Below are 20,220 nucleotides of genomic sequence, written 5' to 3'. Positions count from 1 at the left end.
CTATATGTGATATCATGAATTAAATGTAGTCTTTTCAAATAAAAGGAGGTGAGGTACAGATATCTTTGGATACATGAAAAACTTAATATACATATATGCAATAGAAGATAAACTCGATGTTTTCTTAAAGATTTTCTTTCTTTTTATTTTATCTAAAAAATTGCACTGAAATATAAGCGGAAATGGCTGATCAATTGTACTAGCTTGAGGCTTGATTCTCCGAGGTGCTGAGTATCCTTCATTTTCATGGAAGGGAGATGAGACAGCTTAGCATTTCACAGATATTTGCACTGAGTGGTTAGAAAAATACCTTTTTTAAGAAACAGATATATTTGCAGAATTTTATCTTTACCAGAGATGCTGCTCAACCATAGAGGTAAAGCTTAAAATTCTTCAAAATTTAGTTAAATCTACTGAAAGCATTAAGATGTACATACAGGTTTACATTCCCCCCCCCCGACTTTCCTTGGAATATGAAACAGCATAATTTTCTTCTACAATTAAATGTCCCTATTAATTGGCTGAAGCGCATTGAGTGGTGATAGAAAATTGTTTGCTTTGCATTTATTTGGAGTAAACTCCAATCTACCAAACATTAGTTCTGCAAAAATTAAGAGAAACATAAACATTACATAAATTCTCATATGAAGACATTTAGATGCTATATACTTTAATTACTAATTATTACTGGACTAAAACATGGACAGTGCATGATCTATGAGTGGAAAGAGAAACATTTTGCCCTTCTAGGGTTGTGTGACAGGGTTTGCAACCCAACACTGTCATTTGCTGTGGCTTTCAGTGTTGCAGGATCTCACTGTTACAGTCCAAAACCTAGTGAAAGCTATGGTAAGAAATGACCTTTTCAAAGTGCTTCTGTGTTTATGTGAATACAGCATTAGTTTCTGGGTCTTGAAGTCCTACACAGTCACAGCATGGATTCTCTGATTGAAAGAGCACATCATAGAATCATAGAATCATTTAGGTTGGAAAAGACCCTTAAGATCATCGAGTCCAACTGTAAACCTAACACTGCCAAGTCCACCACTAAACCATGTCCCTAAGCGCCTCATCTACACATCTTTTAAATACCTCCAGGGATGGTGACTCAACCACGTCCCTGCACAGCCTGTTCCAATGCCTGACAACCCTTTTGGTGAAGAAATTTTTCCTAATATCCAATCTAAACCTCCCCTGGTGCTACTTGAGGCCATTTCCTCTTGTCTTATTGTTGTCCCACATGCGGGGTCTGGTACCGGGTGTGCAATAAGCCAATCTTACACACAGAGCTGAGATATTTATTTATCTCATGTTTGTGCAAAGATGGGTGCTAGGTGATAATTCCACAAAGCTAGCACACCACACAAAAGAACTACAGCATATTTATCTTGTTACATGATTAGCAAAGACCTACCTAAATTCAAGCTCATTGATTAGTTATGTTCAAATTAGCCTCACTTGCCATGTAGATTAGCACGTATGCTCCTTGCAGGTGTGGGGGGGCAAGTCTTTCCAGTCTTAAATTGAGTTGGTGGTTGCAATCTCCCCCTGCTGCCTTTACCTTTCCCCTAGTTACCACAGTTTTTGCTGACTTCTTGTTTCTTTGGCAATCATCTAGCCTCCAGCACCTTCTAGGGCAGGATGTTCCCCTTTTATGAGTCTTTTAGTTCTTCTTCAAGGGCATGGTCGTTCTAAGGCATGCATTGTTTATACAAAGTAATCAGGCTACTACAATGAAGACTACAGTCTAGGTATTAACCCAAACATATGGCTACACCATCACTTGTTACTTGGGAAAAGAGACTGACACCTACCTCGCTACAACGTCCACAACATCCACAGCCTTTCCCTCATCCACTAAGCAGGTCATCTTGCCATAGAAGGAGATCAGATTAGTCAAGCAGGACCTGCCTTTCATAAACCCATGCCTGATCACCTGGTTGTCCTGTACGTGCCATATGATGGCACTCAAGATAATCTGTTCCATAACCTTCCCCAGGATCAAGGTCAGGCTGACAGGCCTGTAGTTCCCCGGAGCCCCCTTCCAGCCCTTCTTATAGGTGGGCGTAAATGATGATCATGACCTTCCATTTTCTATAGGCTCTTTTTAATCCTTTGAATCATAAAATGCTCTACATACTTCACTGATTTACAAACTACGGACCTGATCTTTCTGTCCTTGCAAAAAAGAGAGCGTTTATTTTCTACCACAACAGACCTTCTGCTTTTATTCTTTATGAGTCATATTATATCAAATTTTCATACTTTAGACAGTCACTGGTAATATATTTAATGTTTGTAATGAACCATGGTCATTTGGAGGCTAATGTATGGCAAAAGAGACAAGAGTTTTTAAAATGCTTTAAAAAAATGGCAGACAGATTTGAAGTCATATGGAGTATGCACAAAGGGAAGAAGATGTGGAGAAGGTGAAGCATCACATAATTGTGCAATTCGCTACATTATTATCAACATGCAGGCAATAGATATCTGTTCATATAATAAAAGCTGGTAAAGTGTGTTAGTTGTTAAATTTAGCTAGACAACTAAAGTCTAAAAGCTAATTTTTTAGTGCTATGTAATTTTACTTGGACTAAATTGGACCAAAGGGTCATAGATGTTTATGCAACCCTGTTACCGTACAATGCAGAAAATGAGGTCAAGATTTCAAGCAAAACAAGCAGGAAAACAGAATTCCTTATCTTATGATATGCTAATAAATCCTAGATAGAAGCTCTGAACTGCAAAATCAACTAAATTTAGGCTCACGGCTTTTTTTTCTAGAAATGACTTCTGCATGGCCTGTTTAGGTCCTTTTTATTCTGTGATTATTCGCCCCTTAAGAAAGGAATTAACTTACAGAGAAAAGGAAACAGAGCAGGAGGGAGACTGGGAAGGACAAAAAGAGGACTATCCCATGTGTGCCAAGTTGCATTCATAATAGATCAGAATTAAACACCAGCTACCCTCACTATGCTCCAAATAGGCTGATGACCTACCCCTTATTTAAGGCATATCACTCATTTATTTCACTTGCTATATGAATAAAGGGAAGGCTGAATCCAGAGTACATCTTTAGAGAGCAATAGTATAACTGCTGGGAGTATAGTATAACTTCTGCAAGTGGTAAGCTTTGTTTTAGTGTCAAATTAAGCTTGAAGAAACACAGTGTTCAAACAAAGTTAATCTCAGAGCTTTGAAAGTATTAAATCTACGCTGACTTACTTGTTTAAAAAACTATACTGAATTTAGAATTTTATATTTTAATATACAAAAAGAAAAACAAAGAAAACAACAGAGGAAGAAAGCTTCTAGTGATGTTCATTAATAACCAAGGTAATTATCACTTCCTTCAACATACAGATAATAATATTTTTAGTTGGGGGTAAAAAAGAAAAGAAAAAAACAACAGGGAGTGCTTTATGCAATGAGTACTTTACAAAAAACAATGGAAATTAGCTCCTTCTGAAACAATCTCAGTAGCTTACCAGAACCACCTGGAAACATTTACCCATGGTGAGGAGTTTGTGCTGAAGCAGCATTGCAGTTGCTGGGGACTTGGCTATATTGAACTGCTGGTCTCTTCTCAGCTGCCAGGGAGACTTCTTTGTGCAGCCATGGAACTTGTGGTAGAGCTGGAAGGAGAGATGTGAGTTTCTTATGGCCTAGGTGAGGAATTTGAAGAAAGAATCAAACTTTTTAAAAGTGTTCTTATAAAATGTGAGTAGTATTTCCACCAGATCTTGCCACCGACACAATCCTGGAGAACGACAATGGGTCAAAGAACTAGGAACAGGTTAAAGAAGTTTTATGAGTTGTCACTTGCCTGAAGGCTGAAACTGCATTTGGTCTTAAGAATATTCTGGTGTAGATTGTAGGAACAAAATTCTTCAGAAACATTGATTATTAAAAATGAGACAATTTAGAAATCTAAAAAATGTGATAGCCAATGCAGAAGCAACAAAAAACTACTATAATTTTGTCAGACATCATCCATTTAGATCTCTTGATTTGCATTTTTCCAGCATCTTGGTACTACTTGGTAACACAACAACTCTGTGAATTTCCAATACAATATAAATCTTTCTTTCGGTGAAGAAAACAATTAACAGTTTGCTTTGGGGGGCAGGGGGGAGGAGGGGTTGTGTGGTTTGTGGTTTATTTTAAAATTGTTTCTTATTTTAAGAAGAATGTATTTTGTCTGCAAGCACTCCTCCTTCAAGCCATGGAAACAGCAAAATAGCAAAATGTTTTCAATAGCTGCTTGTTACCAGTCATGAAAGAGAAATAACCCATTGTCTGTTCATGTATTTTCAAGTCAGAAATGAAACTGCATTAGAGACATGAATTACTGTCAAATGGTTTGGAAATTGACAGTGAATCACCATATGAAGCTTTTAATGGTACTTCTAACTTTAGGCAATACCACTCTTTGTATAGCAAGGAGAAAGGAAAATGAATGTTTTCACCTACCTAATTGTCCAGTTCACATGTTGTACAACAGAACAAAGCACAGTACATATAATTATGACTTGACTCTCATGGCTGTATAGCTAACATTCTCAGTGACTTTCATCTGTCAAAAAGTTATTTCATAATGTCCTAAAAATGTCTTTTAATATAGCTTTAAACGAAAACAATCATGAGTTACACTTAATTATACACTTAATCATAGAATGCATTGGAGGTTACATTTCAAAAAACAGTATATGGCAAATTCTTTATTATTATATTATTTTTAAAAATAGGAATTCTAAACAAAGTAAACCAATCTTTTTCAGTGTTATATGCCTGAATTGAATGTTGGACTTCATATTTTTTTCAGGGAAAAAAGAAGTATTTTTTTCAGGAACATTATGTTTTATTGAGAGATTAAATTTTCATAAAGATTGGGTAATGTGAGTTGTTTGCATAAAGAACTGTTTAATGAGTCAATATAATCTGTAAATCTTCTTCGGGAGTTCTGTGTTATGTTAAAGTCCAATGTTTTATAATCCAATACAGGTTGTCTCAATTTTTGGGGATCGTGAAATATATTGCATTACTTTCTACCTTAAAACCATGGCAACATTACAAATATATATTGTATACAAATGTATATAGTTTGTATGTAATCAGACTTGGACAAGTTATAGAAAATTAGCAAGTTTTGTTTTTCAGTCACCTGAATTTCATATTTAGTTCATTTCAGTTATAAATGTAAAAAAAAGTTTTTTAATAAAACACTTGGTTTGACTTGATATATAATCAATCATATAAAATTAAATTGAATTCTATTTGAATGTTTGAGGATACTTGATGGAAAAATTATTATATGGTGTCAAGAAGTGTTTCTCTACAACAAATCTAAAAGTAAACCATATCTTGTTTTTCATCTGGTCATTCCCGATCTGCATCCAAGAGAGGGAGTCTTAATTCTAATGACTGAGGACAGAAGCAGAACTGAATCGTTGGACTACAGTAGCAGTTGTCTGCCTTTCTTGGGGCATCTTTTAAAAGTATCGTCTGCTCTTTTGGGTTTGACAATCTTTTTAGTCTCAAAAACAAGACTGTGGATTAATAGATTCTGCCCTTTGATTTGACTTTACTAAATTTCAAAAACACTTTTCATATAATTCTTTTACTGTATCTTTCTGGTTTCTACTGGTTCTGATCCTCATTGCACTGCCCGCACTGAAGTAAAACACTACTAGTTTTGACTAATTCTATATTCATTTTCTTTTCTTATATTCCAGTCTATCAGTGTTTGTATCTCCACGTTATTGTAACATGTTATGAACTTTACTGAGGTGTGATAAAATATTTGCTCAAGATTAGGTCGATAAAGAATAATCATAGAATCATTGAGGTTGGAAAAGACCTCTGAGATCATCGAGTCCAACCATCATGATCTTATTCATTGAACTAATTGAATAATGATCTTATTCATTGCTCTTCCCAAAAAGAAGAACCTGCATAAGATTCTAAATATGAGAGTTGCATTTTTCTTGAGAGAAAAATACATAATGCTGGTTGAAATTCAAACTTGTGAAGCTTTACAATTAAATAGGGCTTGATTCAAGATAAAAATAAAGACTGAATACTGTAAATACTGCAGCCACCTAATTGCAAAACTGCTCTGCCTCTTTAGTTCTTGGAAAAGGCTATGAATCAATGTCAGTATGAGTCAATATACTTGTTGACAAGACAAGCAGGTCCCATTAATATTTCAGGTTTCCTGAACAGCCACAGTATGGTCACTTGATAGAGCAGGGACAAGAAAGACTTGTGTCAATGTAATGTGAGGAGTGATGTCAGGTTTTATGTTTGATTTTGCTCTTTACAACTCAGAACTAGAATTCCTCTGGCTTAACCTAAAGCATAGTCTAGACAGAAGGCATCTTGATGGCATTTACTGATAGCATCTTGAAATACAGCAGTGGTTTTATTGACCATTCTCTACCAGGTCTCTAGTCTGTCATCTTTGCTGCTGTGCCCTAATGAAATGCCACTGAGGCTGCAGTGGAGCACAACTGACCCTTCACTGCCAGAGCACCAGAATTGCATTTTTCTCAGCATACAGGGTCATGGCTGAAAAGGGTGCAGTTTTGCTTTGTGACCTTTTAATGTTATTTAAGTATTCACAGTAACCTTACAATCATCTTCAGTACCCAGAATATTCTCAGTGCTGCAGCAGTATTAATGATTTACAAACACACATAAAGATTATTTGTAACTATCTGCCTCTAAGGACATTGGTTTGCAATGTACATCTACATTCATTCTGCAAGTAAGAACATGTCAGCAATAAGCATCAAAAAAAATTGTCATTTTGGACCATCAGCATCCTTCACATGATACATAGTGCCTCAGTTCTAAAGCCATCCTAGTGGAAAGCACTGTACAGTGAATTACTCTAAGGATGTAGGAAACAAAAGTTGTCTTTTTAAGATTAAGATTCGAGTCTAAACCCCCGGTGACTGAAATTCACTAAAAGAAAGGACAAAGGAGAGAAGGAAAAAAACCACCCAGTATGTTAAAGACACATATTTTTGTCAGCCAGTGAAGCAAAGGAATATATTTCTATAACGCAATTGCAAAGAAAGAAAATTGCAAAAATGGAGAAAATCCTCATACAGAAAAGAAATCACACAGCAGTGGTGCTAACTACAGCTGTGGTTTCTTCAGGTTGGGTTCTCATTTAATTTGAATATTTGATGCGTACCTATATTAAGTCATTAATTTCATTGATTTGATGACAGCAAAATTGAAATTTTCATTACAGAACTAGAGTTTGAGAACCACTAAAAGACATATAGTAAAGACTTCTCAGTGGTTCTTTTATTTTATTTATCAAGGAAGAAAGGTGTATTGTCTGCACACCAAATTGAAAAATACTTAGAAACGTCGCTGACTGGTTGATTTGTTCCTCTATATCCAAAATTGTGAAAATTCCATCTATTTTCCACTACCTACAAAGTTTTCATGTCTTCTGTTTCAGTCTCAACTGAGTGAGAAAATATGTCTATCCCACTACTGAAAATGAAATGTTCCTACACAGTACAATTGTGTCTTTGAGAATTAATTTTCTATGAGAGCACTTAAATGCTGCAGTCAAGCTGGTAGAGATATAACACAGGACTTTAAAACAATGTCTTTCAGACCATTTTCAGTGTATCCAATGAGGTTAGCTGTTAAAGACGTGTGTTGGAAAATACCATGTTAAGTAATGCATTGTTGCTTCATTACATTGCTTGGTACACACTGGAAAAACTATTTCATTCCTATTAGATATGATTACTAAAGAGTCCACTTTCCAAAACAGTCATCCTAGTTCAATTACTGGTTCACCCATTGCTGGTTGAATTCAAAACATTGACAGCTTTACTGAAAGTAAGAAAGAGCTAGAAGAAAATCAGCTGAAGCTGAGACCATAAGACAGAGCTAGTCATATACAGGAGTGACTAATATACAGCCTCAACTCTGGTACTTTACGAAGCATATTTCTGGGTTTTTGTTTTGTATGTATAGGTATCCACATAGTCATAGATTGTTGTTTATTAAAGGATTAGTTTAGTTGATTTCATTGCATCTTTTGAAACAAAGCATATAAAGTTCATGTAAATGACAGAGGGAAGGCAGTGCTTTTTCTGGGCTCCCAGGAGAGTCTGCCTATTTAGATAGTCATATGATTTAGACCAGTGAGGAAGAACTGTATGTCGGGACTGAGCAGTGGAGTTTAGGACTGGACTATCAGGAGTATTGCAGGGTATCATGAAGTATTTATTGTCAAAGAGTATTGTATGGAAAATTATTAATCTCATTTTCAACCCAATCAAGCTAGTCTGAGCAGTTATTCTCTAGTAGGCACTAAATTCATTCTCACATACATGTATGAAAACATAGTTTGGCTTTACAGAACCTGAACAAAGAGCCTTAAACACTGACATTCTAAGCAGGGCCTTGGCTGATGTGATGGATACTGTTTTGACCAGCTCAGGACTTATTTTGCATTGTTATTAACATCTTTTTTTAATCCTGAAAGGTCAGCTGTCAGGAAGAGCCACAGTTTATCACGTTTTTTTCCCTCCCCTCAGGTTTTTAGTTTGAAATTAATCATCATTTCTTACTATAACACCTACTATTTCAAATCTCTCACAAGAATGGAATCATGCATATAGTGTCCTCAGGTACGTGTCTACAGTGGTCTTGCCAAGAGTAAGGAATAGGTTTAAATAGGTTTGTCACTGAGGATGAGGAAAAGGCTGAGGTACTCAATGCCTTCTTTGCCTCAGTCTTTAACAGGCAGACCAGTTATCCTCAGGGTACTCAGCCCCCCGAGCTGGAAGAAGGGGACAGTGAGCAGGATGAACCCCCCATAATCCAAGAGGAAGCAGTCAATGACCTGCTACGCCACCTGGACGCTCACAAGTCTATGGGGCCGGATGGGATCCACCCGAGAGTGCTGAGGGAGCTGGCGGAGGTGCTCGCCAAGCCACTCTCCATCATTTATCAGCAGTCCTGGTTAACGGGGGAGGTCCCGGATGACTGGAGGCTTGCCAACGTGACACCCATCTACAAGAAGGGCCGGAAGGAGGATCCGGGGAACTACAGGCCTGTCAGCCTGACCTTGGTGCCAGGGAAGATTATGGAGCGGTTCATCTTGAGGGCGCTCACAAGGCATGAGCGGGACAACCAGGGGATCCGGCCTAGCCAGCACGGGTTCATGAGAGGCAGGTCCTGCTTGACCAACCTGGTCTCCTTCTATGACCAGGTGACCCGCCTAGTGGATGAGGGAAAGGCTGTGGATGTGGTCTACCTGGACTTCAGCAAGGCCTTTGACACCGTCTCCCACAGCATTCTCCTAGAGAAGCTGGCGGCTCACGGCTTAGACAGGTGTACTCTGCGCTGGGTCAAAAACTGGCTGGACGGCCGGGCCCAGCGAGTTGTGGTGAATGGAGTTCAATCCAGTTGGCGGCCAGTCATGAGCGGTGTTCCCCAGGGCTGTTTTGGGGCCGGTCTTGTTTAATATCTTTATCAATGATCTGGACGAGGGGATCGAGTGCACCCTCAGTAAGTTTGCAGACGACACCAAGTTGGGCGGGAGTGTTGATCTGCTCGAGGGTAGGAAGGCCCTGCAGAGGGACCTGGACAGGCTGGATCGATGGGCCAAGGCCAACTGTATGAGATTCAACAAGGCCAAGTGCCGGGTCCTGCACTTCAGCCACAACAACCCCATGCAGCGCTACAGGCTTGGGGAAGAGTGGCTGGAAAGCTGCCTGTTGGAAAAGGACCTGGGGGTGTTGGTCGACAGCCGGCTGAACATGAGCCGGCAGTGTGCCCAGGTGGCCAAGGAGGCCAATGGCATCCTGGCCTGTATCAGAACTAGTGTGGCCAGCAGGAGTACGGAAGTGATGGTGCTCCTCCTGTACTCGGCACTGGTGAGGCCGCACCTCGAATACTGTGTTCAGTATTGGGCCCCTCACTACAAGAAGGACGTTGAGGTGCTGGAGCGTGTCCAGAGAAGGGCAACGAGGCTGGTGAGGGGTCTGGAGAACAAGTCTTATGAGGAGCGGCTGAGGGAACTGGGGTTGTTTAGCCTGGAGAAGAGGAGGCTGAGGGGAGACCTCATCGCTCTCTACAACTACCTGAAAGGAGGTTGTAGGGTGGTGGGTGTCGGTCTCTTCTCCCAAGTAACTAGCGATAGGACGAGAGGAAATGGCCTCAAGTTGTGCCAGGGGAGGTTTAGATTGGACCTGAGGAAAAATTTCTTTACTGAAGAGTGGTAAAACATTGGAAGAGGCTGCGCAGGGAAGTGGTGGAGTCCCCATCCCTGGAAGTATTTAAAAGATGAGTAGATGAGGCGCTTAGGGACATGGTTTAGTGGACATGGTGGTGTTGGGTTGACGGTTGGACTCGATGATCTTAGAGGTCTTTTCCAACCTCAATGATTCTATGATTCTAAATGAGGAACGTCAAACACAAGCCTACTCTAATATGTAATCTTGCAGAGGAATAATTGGACAAAGGAAATAAAACTAGAATTTTCACTTCTCACAGAATTGTAGTATAGACACTCAGTTTGAGTGGAGACTTAAATATCTAATCCTTTTCTCTGTAATTCAGGAGTTTCTATAGTCATATTCCAACACACAGGGACTGTGATACAAGTCAATTATCATTTAGCATTCAAATTACTGGCAAGAGTAGGCAGCAGGAATTCATCCTACTTCTGTTGAAATCAATGGCAATCGCATTGAATGTAATGAGCCTGGATTGAGATCCTGATTTGCTGTGACCACAAATTGCTGTGCTCACCATTTTATCTGGTGGGCTCCTCTATCTGTTTGTTTCTCATCTGTTGTTGCTTGTCTATATGAGAAAGTGAGAGGTGCTGTCAGAAGCTAAGACATTGAATTAAACTAATGCAGTTTAATGTATTGATACATGAATAGTCCATTTACTCTGTGGTAAAAAAAAAAAAAAAATCATTAAAATACTTTTTCTGATTATTTTATGTTGCCTGGAAAGTAGTTTCAGCTAAACTTGAGTAGTCATTTGCATTCCAAGAAGAGGGTAGTCACTAATGGGGTATAATAAAGGAATGTAAGTGATGAACTTTTCCATGGTGATGAGGAATTAGATGGTAAGCCTTCAGACAGAGAGAGGCTATATCTTTGTTATGCACGTACAGCTGCTATCACAAATATGTCTCTAATCCTGAGAGACATCTTTGCCCACTACAATACTGTATGTAATAAACAGCATAGCAGTTGCATTTGCCAATGCGTAAGTGATGATCACAGAAAGCAGTTCTGTTCTGCTCTCTTCTATTTCTGTTAGCTAGGAAACACGAGTGTACAAGTCAATTTATAAAACCTATTTTTTTTCTGCAATGAAATACAGAAAATATAATGAAAAAATTCATTCTTAGCTCATCCACATATCCTAATCATTTTTTTACTGTCTTTTTTTATATACAGGGCATATTCTGTAGGCCTGAGCTTCCATTCCTTAACAATTTGTACTGTCTTGTACTTCAATAGGAGCAAGTGTTAAACTTTCTGAACAATCGAGCAATATTTTGCATAGGTAAAAATGCTGGTACAAGCTACAAGAAACGAAAAATCAGACCTTAAATATCCATTTTTGAGCCCTCATTTTCTTTGTGCCCCTTAAACATGAGTCATTCTTGGCAGGAACAGCCAGACCTTCACGTGCACACAAATGGTATTCTGTTTTGACTGGCTGTGCTTCAGTAAATGATTTATATATTAACAAAGAGTCAACGACAGCCTGATTTGGGATCTGGAGCCCTGGACTGAATCCATTGCAAGCTCTGGCAGTGATGACTCTTGATTGCTAATGTTCACAATGGCAGCATTGGCAGGGTACTAAACAAAAACTTATTTCTGTCTTCTGAATTGCTGTCTTCAGCAGCTCATGGTTTTCTTTTTCTGTTGATCCCTAAATGTAGCAGATGAGAAGGCAGAAATGGGGAACAATTTAAGTCAAATTACCTGAAAAATCTTTCTGTACTGTTAACTAAACAGTTAAAAGTGTGAGATTTACCATTGTTCTTGGAACCAGCAGAAGACCAATACACTGTTTACATTCCAATTAAATTCTAATTTAGGGTGTAAGTGAGTTATAATAAGTAGTTCATAGGCCTTATGCTGCCTATCTACACAGACATGAATCTCACTTTGATGTAGATGATTCTCTTGAAAATAAGGACTATATATGCTGGGACCACATCAAAAAGGTTGTGAAGGGACTTTTTGGATTATTGGTTATCTGTTTCATAAGATACTTTGTGTTATATTATTGAAAATTAGAACATTTACATAGCATCTTTGATAATAGCTGTAGTTCATTATTAGTGTTTCACTGGAGTCTGATCTGAATCACGCATAGCCAGTGCATAAATGTTCAGATTTTCTTTATGAGTTATCTTGGCAATATATTGTATATGTTGATGTTCAAACAGAACAACAAGAAATATATGATATTTCTGAAGACAATAATAATCTCTGACACCTCAAAAATTAGATCTATGACAGTATTTCACAACATTAAGTACTATATCACCTACTTTTCAGTACACATAATAATGAAGCCACATGTGTTGTGGTAGATATCTAAGCATAAGAATCATGAAAATTGTAGTCACTAAGAGGACTCTTGTAGTTGCCAACAGGAATCTTCTTTCCTAAATACTTGTCTCTCTCTGGGATATAGGATTTAATTCTGGTTTGCAAGTAAGTTGATAATTTCAGTAATGAACTTTTGTATTGAGATTACTTTCTTTCTTTTATGGAAGACAGCAGAAGCTGTGTGGGTGGAATACTCATATAGGCCAAGAAACCAATATTCTGTGCGCTCTGAAAGTATTTGAACTTCCAGCTTTCAACAGCCAGCTGTAACTATAAGTTGTAAGGAAATCTGAAGCAGAATAAGTTGCTGAAGATGATACACTCTGCATGTATTATTGATGTATTATTGTAATGGGAAGAACCCTTGGATAAGAGGTACAAATTCCCAAGCAATTAATATAAAAGAGCAAGCAATTATATTGAAACTTGGATTTCTCTTTTCAAGAGCCCATGAATCTTGTAAAATATAGAATCAGACTCCTTTTCTTGTGCCATTCATATTTAATGAGCTGATTAATAGTATGAATTTCTTTAACTGGGAAAGCAGACATGTACTCTGCCTTGGAGCACCTTGAAAGTTTACAAATTTGCAGCAATCACCTGAGCTGTGAATCAGTGACTTCAAGCAGCCAAAGCAATGGAACATAGATCTATGTTCCTTTTCTATAGGAAATATAGATATATATATATAAATCCTTTATATATATAAAAGGATCTATAAATCCTTTTCCTGTGCTAGATTTAATGAATAAATTTAAAAAATCATTTTGGTGCAAAGACCAATCTACTAGATGCTACACCTTAGTGCAGCTATACGTCATAGAGCTATGTTCCTTTGTTTTGGTATTCTAGTCCTTCAACTGTCCCCACTGTCTACATATTGGTATAAATGCTGAGGTTCTCCCTAATACATAAGTAGTTCCTTTGGTGAGAGAAGTAGAAGAGCTGATGTACACTTGAGTGCTTTCCCTACATGTAGAATAGGTGTTTAATCCAAAATTTAATCAAAATCCAAAGAAGCTGTACAGTGTAGGTACAACTTGTTTTCACCACTCAATTCCAAACTATGATGTGCAGGTATATGTTTCTTCCACAGATAGTATTACTGGAGCCTGTAAGACCTAGCTCTGGAGAAGAAGAGGAATCATGAAAAAGGTTACCTAAAAACAGGTCCAAAATTATTCTGCATCAGCCTAGAATGTCATCTAAGGAATTTTAATGCTGGCAATGAAGGAATGGCCATACTGTGCAAAGGAATACTGTACAGATAGCCCAATGTTAGTGAAGATTTAAGTCACTAAGTTCACATGACAGTGCTCTTTACCAGACCCGGCTTGGATATGGAGGAAATACAATAATCTTCTAACTTAATAACCATTATATCTCCAAGAGGCATACATAAAGAGATCAACAATTCAGAAGTCCCTGACTGTTGGGGAAGAAAGAGGTGCTACTTAACTTGCTTTGTTAAATAACAATTTTCTGACATCACTGAACAGTAAATAAGGTAGTTCTGTTATTTAGATGTCCTACAATATGAGAGAAGATTGAGAGATATACATAGGCTGTCTCAATATTATCTCAGTTTCAGTAAGTAACTGTTACATGAAAGCTCACTGTCATGAGCTTTTACTTTTGAAATAGAAGTAATTTTCTGTTTCTCATATCAATTGATTATCATCTTTATAGGGACACTGAATTGCTCATCGACATTGACCCAGAAGACTTGTGTCCAGAATTGTACAGGTGTATTAAGATATAGTATTTTTTGCAAATGAAAAAATCATACCTACACATTTTTTTCCAAACATGGATTAAAAATGCTTCATGAGAGCTCTCTGAAAACACAGGTTTAAATTAGAGCAGTACGAACTGAAACTAACACATTTTTCAGAACACGATTGAATCAGTTCACCTGACCTTGCAGCTCCAAAGTTGATTTCAAAACTTCAGCAGGCCCCCAGCTTTCTCAGCTATAGTGTGGAACTGCCATGCATGCCTGGTCCAGAGCTGGCCATTCTGGACTTTCCATCTGTCCCAGCCCTGTGATGGGTCAGTATACCACTTGCAGAAAACTGTAGCTTTGATGTTCCAGATGCTAGGGCAGCTCAACTAGATATTAAAGCAGGATTCCTTCAGTGGAGTTGGCAAAAAAATAATAAAAAAAATATTTCCTTTAATGTACTATTTGGGCATTTCAAGCCTGTTCTTTTAAGAGCATTATTCATATCTATTTTAAAGGGAGAAGTGATGCAACAGAGACAAGCTGCTTGCCAAATGTCATTCTGTCAGCCAGTGGCAGAGGCCTTAGTAGTATACTAGTGAAGCAAAGCATTTTGTTTTGTAAGGTGGATATCTTAATACTAGAAGCTATCTAAGATACAACTACTCTTCACTAAGAATAAATGTCGCAAAATTTAGTCATCAAGCTCTAGATTAAATTATCAAATGGAAATAACCACGATCTCAGAAAAATGTAAAATTATCCTTCTCATTATTCATATCTTTTCCTCACAGAGGTGGTGGAACCTTCAGAAAGTGTAGTTATCTGTAGCTACTGTAAAAATCTACGTTTTGTGTCTCCAGTTTGGACAGCTGGTGAAGTTTCAGTACATAATATGGCTATGCTGATTGACATAGGTTAGTTTTTAGGATCACATCATCAAGTTAATGGATACAGGATAAGTATTACTTGCTTCAGTTTTGGAAAACAGAGCATTTAACCTACTTTTTTTATTTGTGATTCCCCCATTGGAGAAAAGGTTTTCTTTGCCACTGTTAGCTTTTTCACTTCGTCCTGTTAATATTTCCAGATTCACATATTGTTTTACCACTAGCTCAGAAGACTTAAAAACTGAAACAAACTTTGAATTAATCTGGTAAATGTAGGAGAAAAGGATGGAAAAGACATGGCATTGCCTGCAACAGAAGTATTTTGTAGTAAATCATGTTTATAACTTGTTATTCCAGTCAGCTCAATAGCTGAGCCACCACTGAAATGACAAAAGCTCGATCATAAATTTGCAAAAGTTCAACGTTTTCAGGGTGAAAACTACTGCAAGTAGTTTCAGTCTTCAGTCTTCTGAGACAGAAGAAAGTAACAAAAGTCTAAGCATAAATAGCAAGAATTCTCAAGGTCTTTAATAATTTTTTTTTTACTTCCTCTAGCAAAGATAATGGAAAGGACTACTGAAGTTCTGCAGTTTTCACCCTTAGCAAAAATTTGAAAATTTAAACTGTATAAAGCAGGACTCTTCTGGTAGAATAATCAGTCAATTTACATAAGGCTAGTATTCACTCAGAACCTCAAAGGCTGGACTTTGTTGGTATTTGACTGCAACACCCACAAGAAAAATCAAGGAACTGCAGGAAGCAATACCAATGATTTAGTCAGTGGGTTTGTTGAATTAATGGCCTGACATAAAGCTAAAAATCTTCAGACTTTGTGTTCTACTCTAAATGCTACCAACTGGATCCTTTTAAAAACAAAGGGTGTTGACCAGATTGCAGTACTGTTTATTGTGGTGTAGGAACAAAGCACAACCTCCGCATGCTGCATCTCCTCTTAATGTTAAGCATTACATAAAGAAGCAGCAGAGGATACAATCATTGGTTCAGAAAGTTTACAATCTATGTGTCAGACAGGTTGTGACAAGCAGAGGAAAAAGACCAACTATAAATATATTTTGTGAGCAGAAGTAACAATCTTTTGTTGTGTTTTTTTTTTTTTTTCCTTGGGTTTTTGTATTTTTTTCCCTCCTTTTCAACCTAGTGGTGAAATGAGGGTCTGACAGCAGAGGAAGCTTTTCAAAGAGTTAGTAACTTTTATGGGGTTTTTTTCTTATGCTTTAAAGGTAGCTAATGGAAGGAACTGTGGAGGTGTTTGAGTAAGCATCAGAATTCTCCCACAAGGTTATTTATATATTTTTAAAAGGTAACACAGTTAGCCACAATGTTATACATAGCCAAACTCTGTAGCTTTGGCTGGTTATCATAAGTTTCTACATGTTTTGTCCTAAAAGGTGTTTTAAAGCAGTTAAAGGAATTACTGTTTTCCACCTGACATCAGCTTTTGTTTCACTTGAGGGCAAATTAAATCCTGAATGTTTAGGAATCTTTCAGGGTGAAATGTATTATGTCAATGTAAAATAGAATGAGACTCTGAAACTGCCTTGTAAGGTCAAAACCCAATGATTTATAAACTGAACAGCAACAGAAGTCTTCAGGAATTTTTACTGAGCACTAGACATAGAATCATAGAATCATTAAGGTTGGAAAAGACCTCTAAGATCAAGTCCAGTCGTCGACCCAACACCACCATGCCCACTAAACCAGGTCCCAAGTGCCGCATCTACACGTCTTTTAAATACTTCCAGGGATGGGGACTCCACCACTTCCCTGGGCAGCCTCTTCCAATGTTTTACCACTCTTTCAGTAAAGAAATTTTTCCTCAGGTCCAATCTAAACCTCCCCTGGCACAACTTGAGGCCATTTCCTCTCGTCCTATCGCTAGTTACCTGGGAGAAGAGACCAACACCCACCACCCTACAACCTCCTTTCAGGTAGTTGTAGAGAGCGATGAGGTCTCCCCTCAGCCTCCTCTTCTCCAGGCTAAACAACCCCAGTTCCCTCAGCTGCTCCTCATAAGACTTGTTCTCCAGACCCTTCACCAGCCTCGTTGCCCTTCTCTGGACACGCTCTAACACCTCAACGTCCTTCTTGTAGTGAGGGGCCCAATACTGAACACAGTATTCGAGGTGCGGCCTCACCAGGGCCGAGTACAGGGGCACGATCACTTCCCTCCTCCTGCTGGCCACACTCTTTCTGATACAGGCCAGGATGCCATTGGCCTCCTCGGCCGCCTGGGCACACTGCCGGCTCATGTTCAGCTGTCTGTCAACCAACACCCTCAGGTCCTTTCCTGACAGGCAGCTTTCCAGCCACTCTTCCCCAAGCCTGTAGCGCTGCATGGGGTTGTTGTGGCTGAAGTGCAGGACCCGGCACTTGGCCTTGTTGAATCTCATACAGTTGGCCTCGGCCCATCGATCCAGCCTGTCTAGGTCCCTCTGCAGAGCCTTCCTACCCTCAAGCAGATCAACACTCCCACCCAACTTGGTGTCATCTGCATAACATGAAATAAAAAGCAGTTCATAAAATCAAGTACAGTAATTCCTTATTGTTATTTACGTTCCCTCCATTCTCAAAGGTTACCAATTCAATGCAAGTATCTCATGCAGTTCAATGGAAACGCATTCACCGAGCTGACCCTGAATCAGCTTTTTCTTTTTTTTTTTTTGTATTTGTTTTCTGTTTTTAATTTTAAAAAGGAGCAGAGGGGAACTGGAATGGGTATCACTGAGGTGTCCTAATGTTATGGAAAAACAGGTGGATTCTGTGCTTGGTGTTTCAGGTTGAGAGGTTTTTTTAAAGGTAATACAAACCTAGAGCCATGATGTCAGCCGAAACAAAGTACACAGCATTTCTTAGATATCTCCTAGAAAATGTCTAGTCCTTAGGTGAGTTGTGAGTAGTTTAATGGCCTCCTTCTACAAACTCTTATTCACACAATTTTTTTGACAAATTTCAAGTGTTTGCAACCAGAAAACTTATTTGTGCAAAGTATCGGTGTAGATACTTGGAAGATCAAATCTAACTTGCAAGGGCTCCCGTGACTTAAAACTTAGTAAACCTGAAGAAAATTATTTAACTTACATGGATTTTTTATCTTACTTGCATGTAGCTGATATCAGAATTGGATCCATTTTTTCTTTCCCAACCTAAAGAACATGAGGAGGATCACCTTATCTGGAAAGCAAAAGCCATCTTTCAAATCAAACAGGAAAAACCTACAGTTATTAACATTTGGTAATGCCGCTCATGTGCCACACAGGAAAGTATGATGGTTTTTGTGATGCCTGTGCAATGCTCCATGCAACTCTGCTCAGTTTTACACTTCTCTCTGTTTGGATTGGCTTTGTCTGACAGAGTGTATTCCTGAAGTTTGAGTACAAAAGGAAGAGAAGTAGGATTATTGTGTGCTCTTTAAGCATAAGTGCATCTCCCATAAAGAGTTGATTTTGCTATTTCCAAATATGAAAGAGCTGGGAAAATGCCTCCTGGCAACTACAGATATTTGCAGCTTGGATTGGAATAGGTCCAATCAATCCCTAGTTATCTGCAGTTCTGCAAAGAAACAACTCCTTACATGGATGCCTCTGAAAAACACCTAAAGGATTCAGGAATTCATCTCTTAAATAGAAGAGACTTCCCAAGAAGCCTGTTTCTCTTAAATTTGGTAACTTCCAGCTTGAATTGAAGTATGATAGATATAGCAAGCAGTCAATAAACTGAGATATCCAAGAGAATTATTACCTTTATATGCCTTGTCAGAAATTTTGCTTTCTGTTGTTATCTTCTAGGGGATTCTTGAGTATTTTCTAAGACGTGTCCTTTTCTCTGCATTTTATCTTTGTTATTCTTATATAATATGAATGTTGCAAGCTTCAAGATATGATATGAGCCCTACTTCTCCAAACGTTTGAATGAAATCCAGTGAGCATGCAAAAGTAGTTTTCAGTGAATAAAAGTATTGAGAACAATGGCTTCCTATCTTATGGTAAAGGGTATCTGTCGTGGTTTAACCTCAGTCGGCAACTGAGCACCACGCAGCCACTCACTCACTCCCCCCCTCCCCCGGTGGGATGGGGGAGAGAATTGGAAAAGCACAAGTGAGAAAAACTTGTGGGTTGAGATAAAAACAGTTTAATAATTGAAATAAAATTATGATAATAATAATAATAATATGATTATAATAATAATACACAAAACGAGTGATGCACAGTACAATTGCTCACCACCCGCCGACCGATGCCCAGCCAGTCCCTGAGCAGTGGCCCCCCGCCCCCCGGCCAGCTTCCCCAGTTTATGTACTGAGCATGACGTCACATGGTATGGAATGTTTCTTCGGCCAGTTTGGCTGTGCCCCCTCCCGGCTTCTTGTGCACCTCCAGCCTTCTCAGTCGGTACAGCATGGGAAGCTGAAAAGTCCTTGGCTAGTGTAAGCATTACCTAGCAACAACTAAAACATCGGTGCGTTATCAACTTTGTTCTCACCCTAAATCCAAAACACAGCACTGTACCAGCTACTAGAAAGGAAATTAACTCTATCCCTGCTGAAACCAGGACAGTATCACAAGCAATAAAATTTCCACTAACCTAAGTTAGTAGGAGTTCCAGTTCCCATTTGCACTTCCACAATTATGGTAAGCAGTATATGTAGCTTTGTTATAAGCCTCATTGAAGAGGGAGAAATCATGTTCCATTTCTGGGACACAGACTTTGAAGTTGCTTTCTTACTCTTATTTCTCTTAGAAAAGTGAAGGTATGAATAGCTATAACATGAGAAACTTCATGCATGGGAATTTCATTCTTGTGTTGCCATCTCTTAAATCCACAGTAAATTGTTAATTTCCATCTAAATTTTCCCAAGAGATTTCCTAAGCAATTTCCTCACAAGTCTTGCCACTCTTCCATTCCTATCCAGTGCTGTATGGACACAGCTCTTAGACAAGAACTCTCTTGTTCC

This window comes from Aptenodytes patagonicus, chromosome 7 (assembly GCF_965638725.1).
Source record: "Aptenodytes patagonicus chromosome 7, bAptPat1.pri.cur, whole genome shotgun sequence".
In the NCBI taxonomy this organism is placed as follows: Eukaryota; Metazoa; Chordata; class Aves; order Sphenisciformes; family Spheniscidae; genus Aptenodytes; species Aptenodytes patagonicus.
This window is presented reverse-complemented; position numbering follows the sequence as displayed.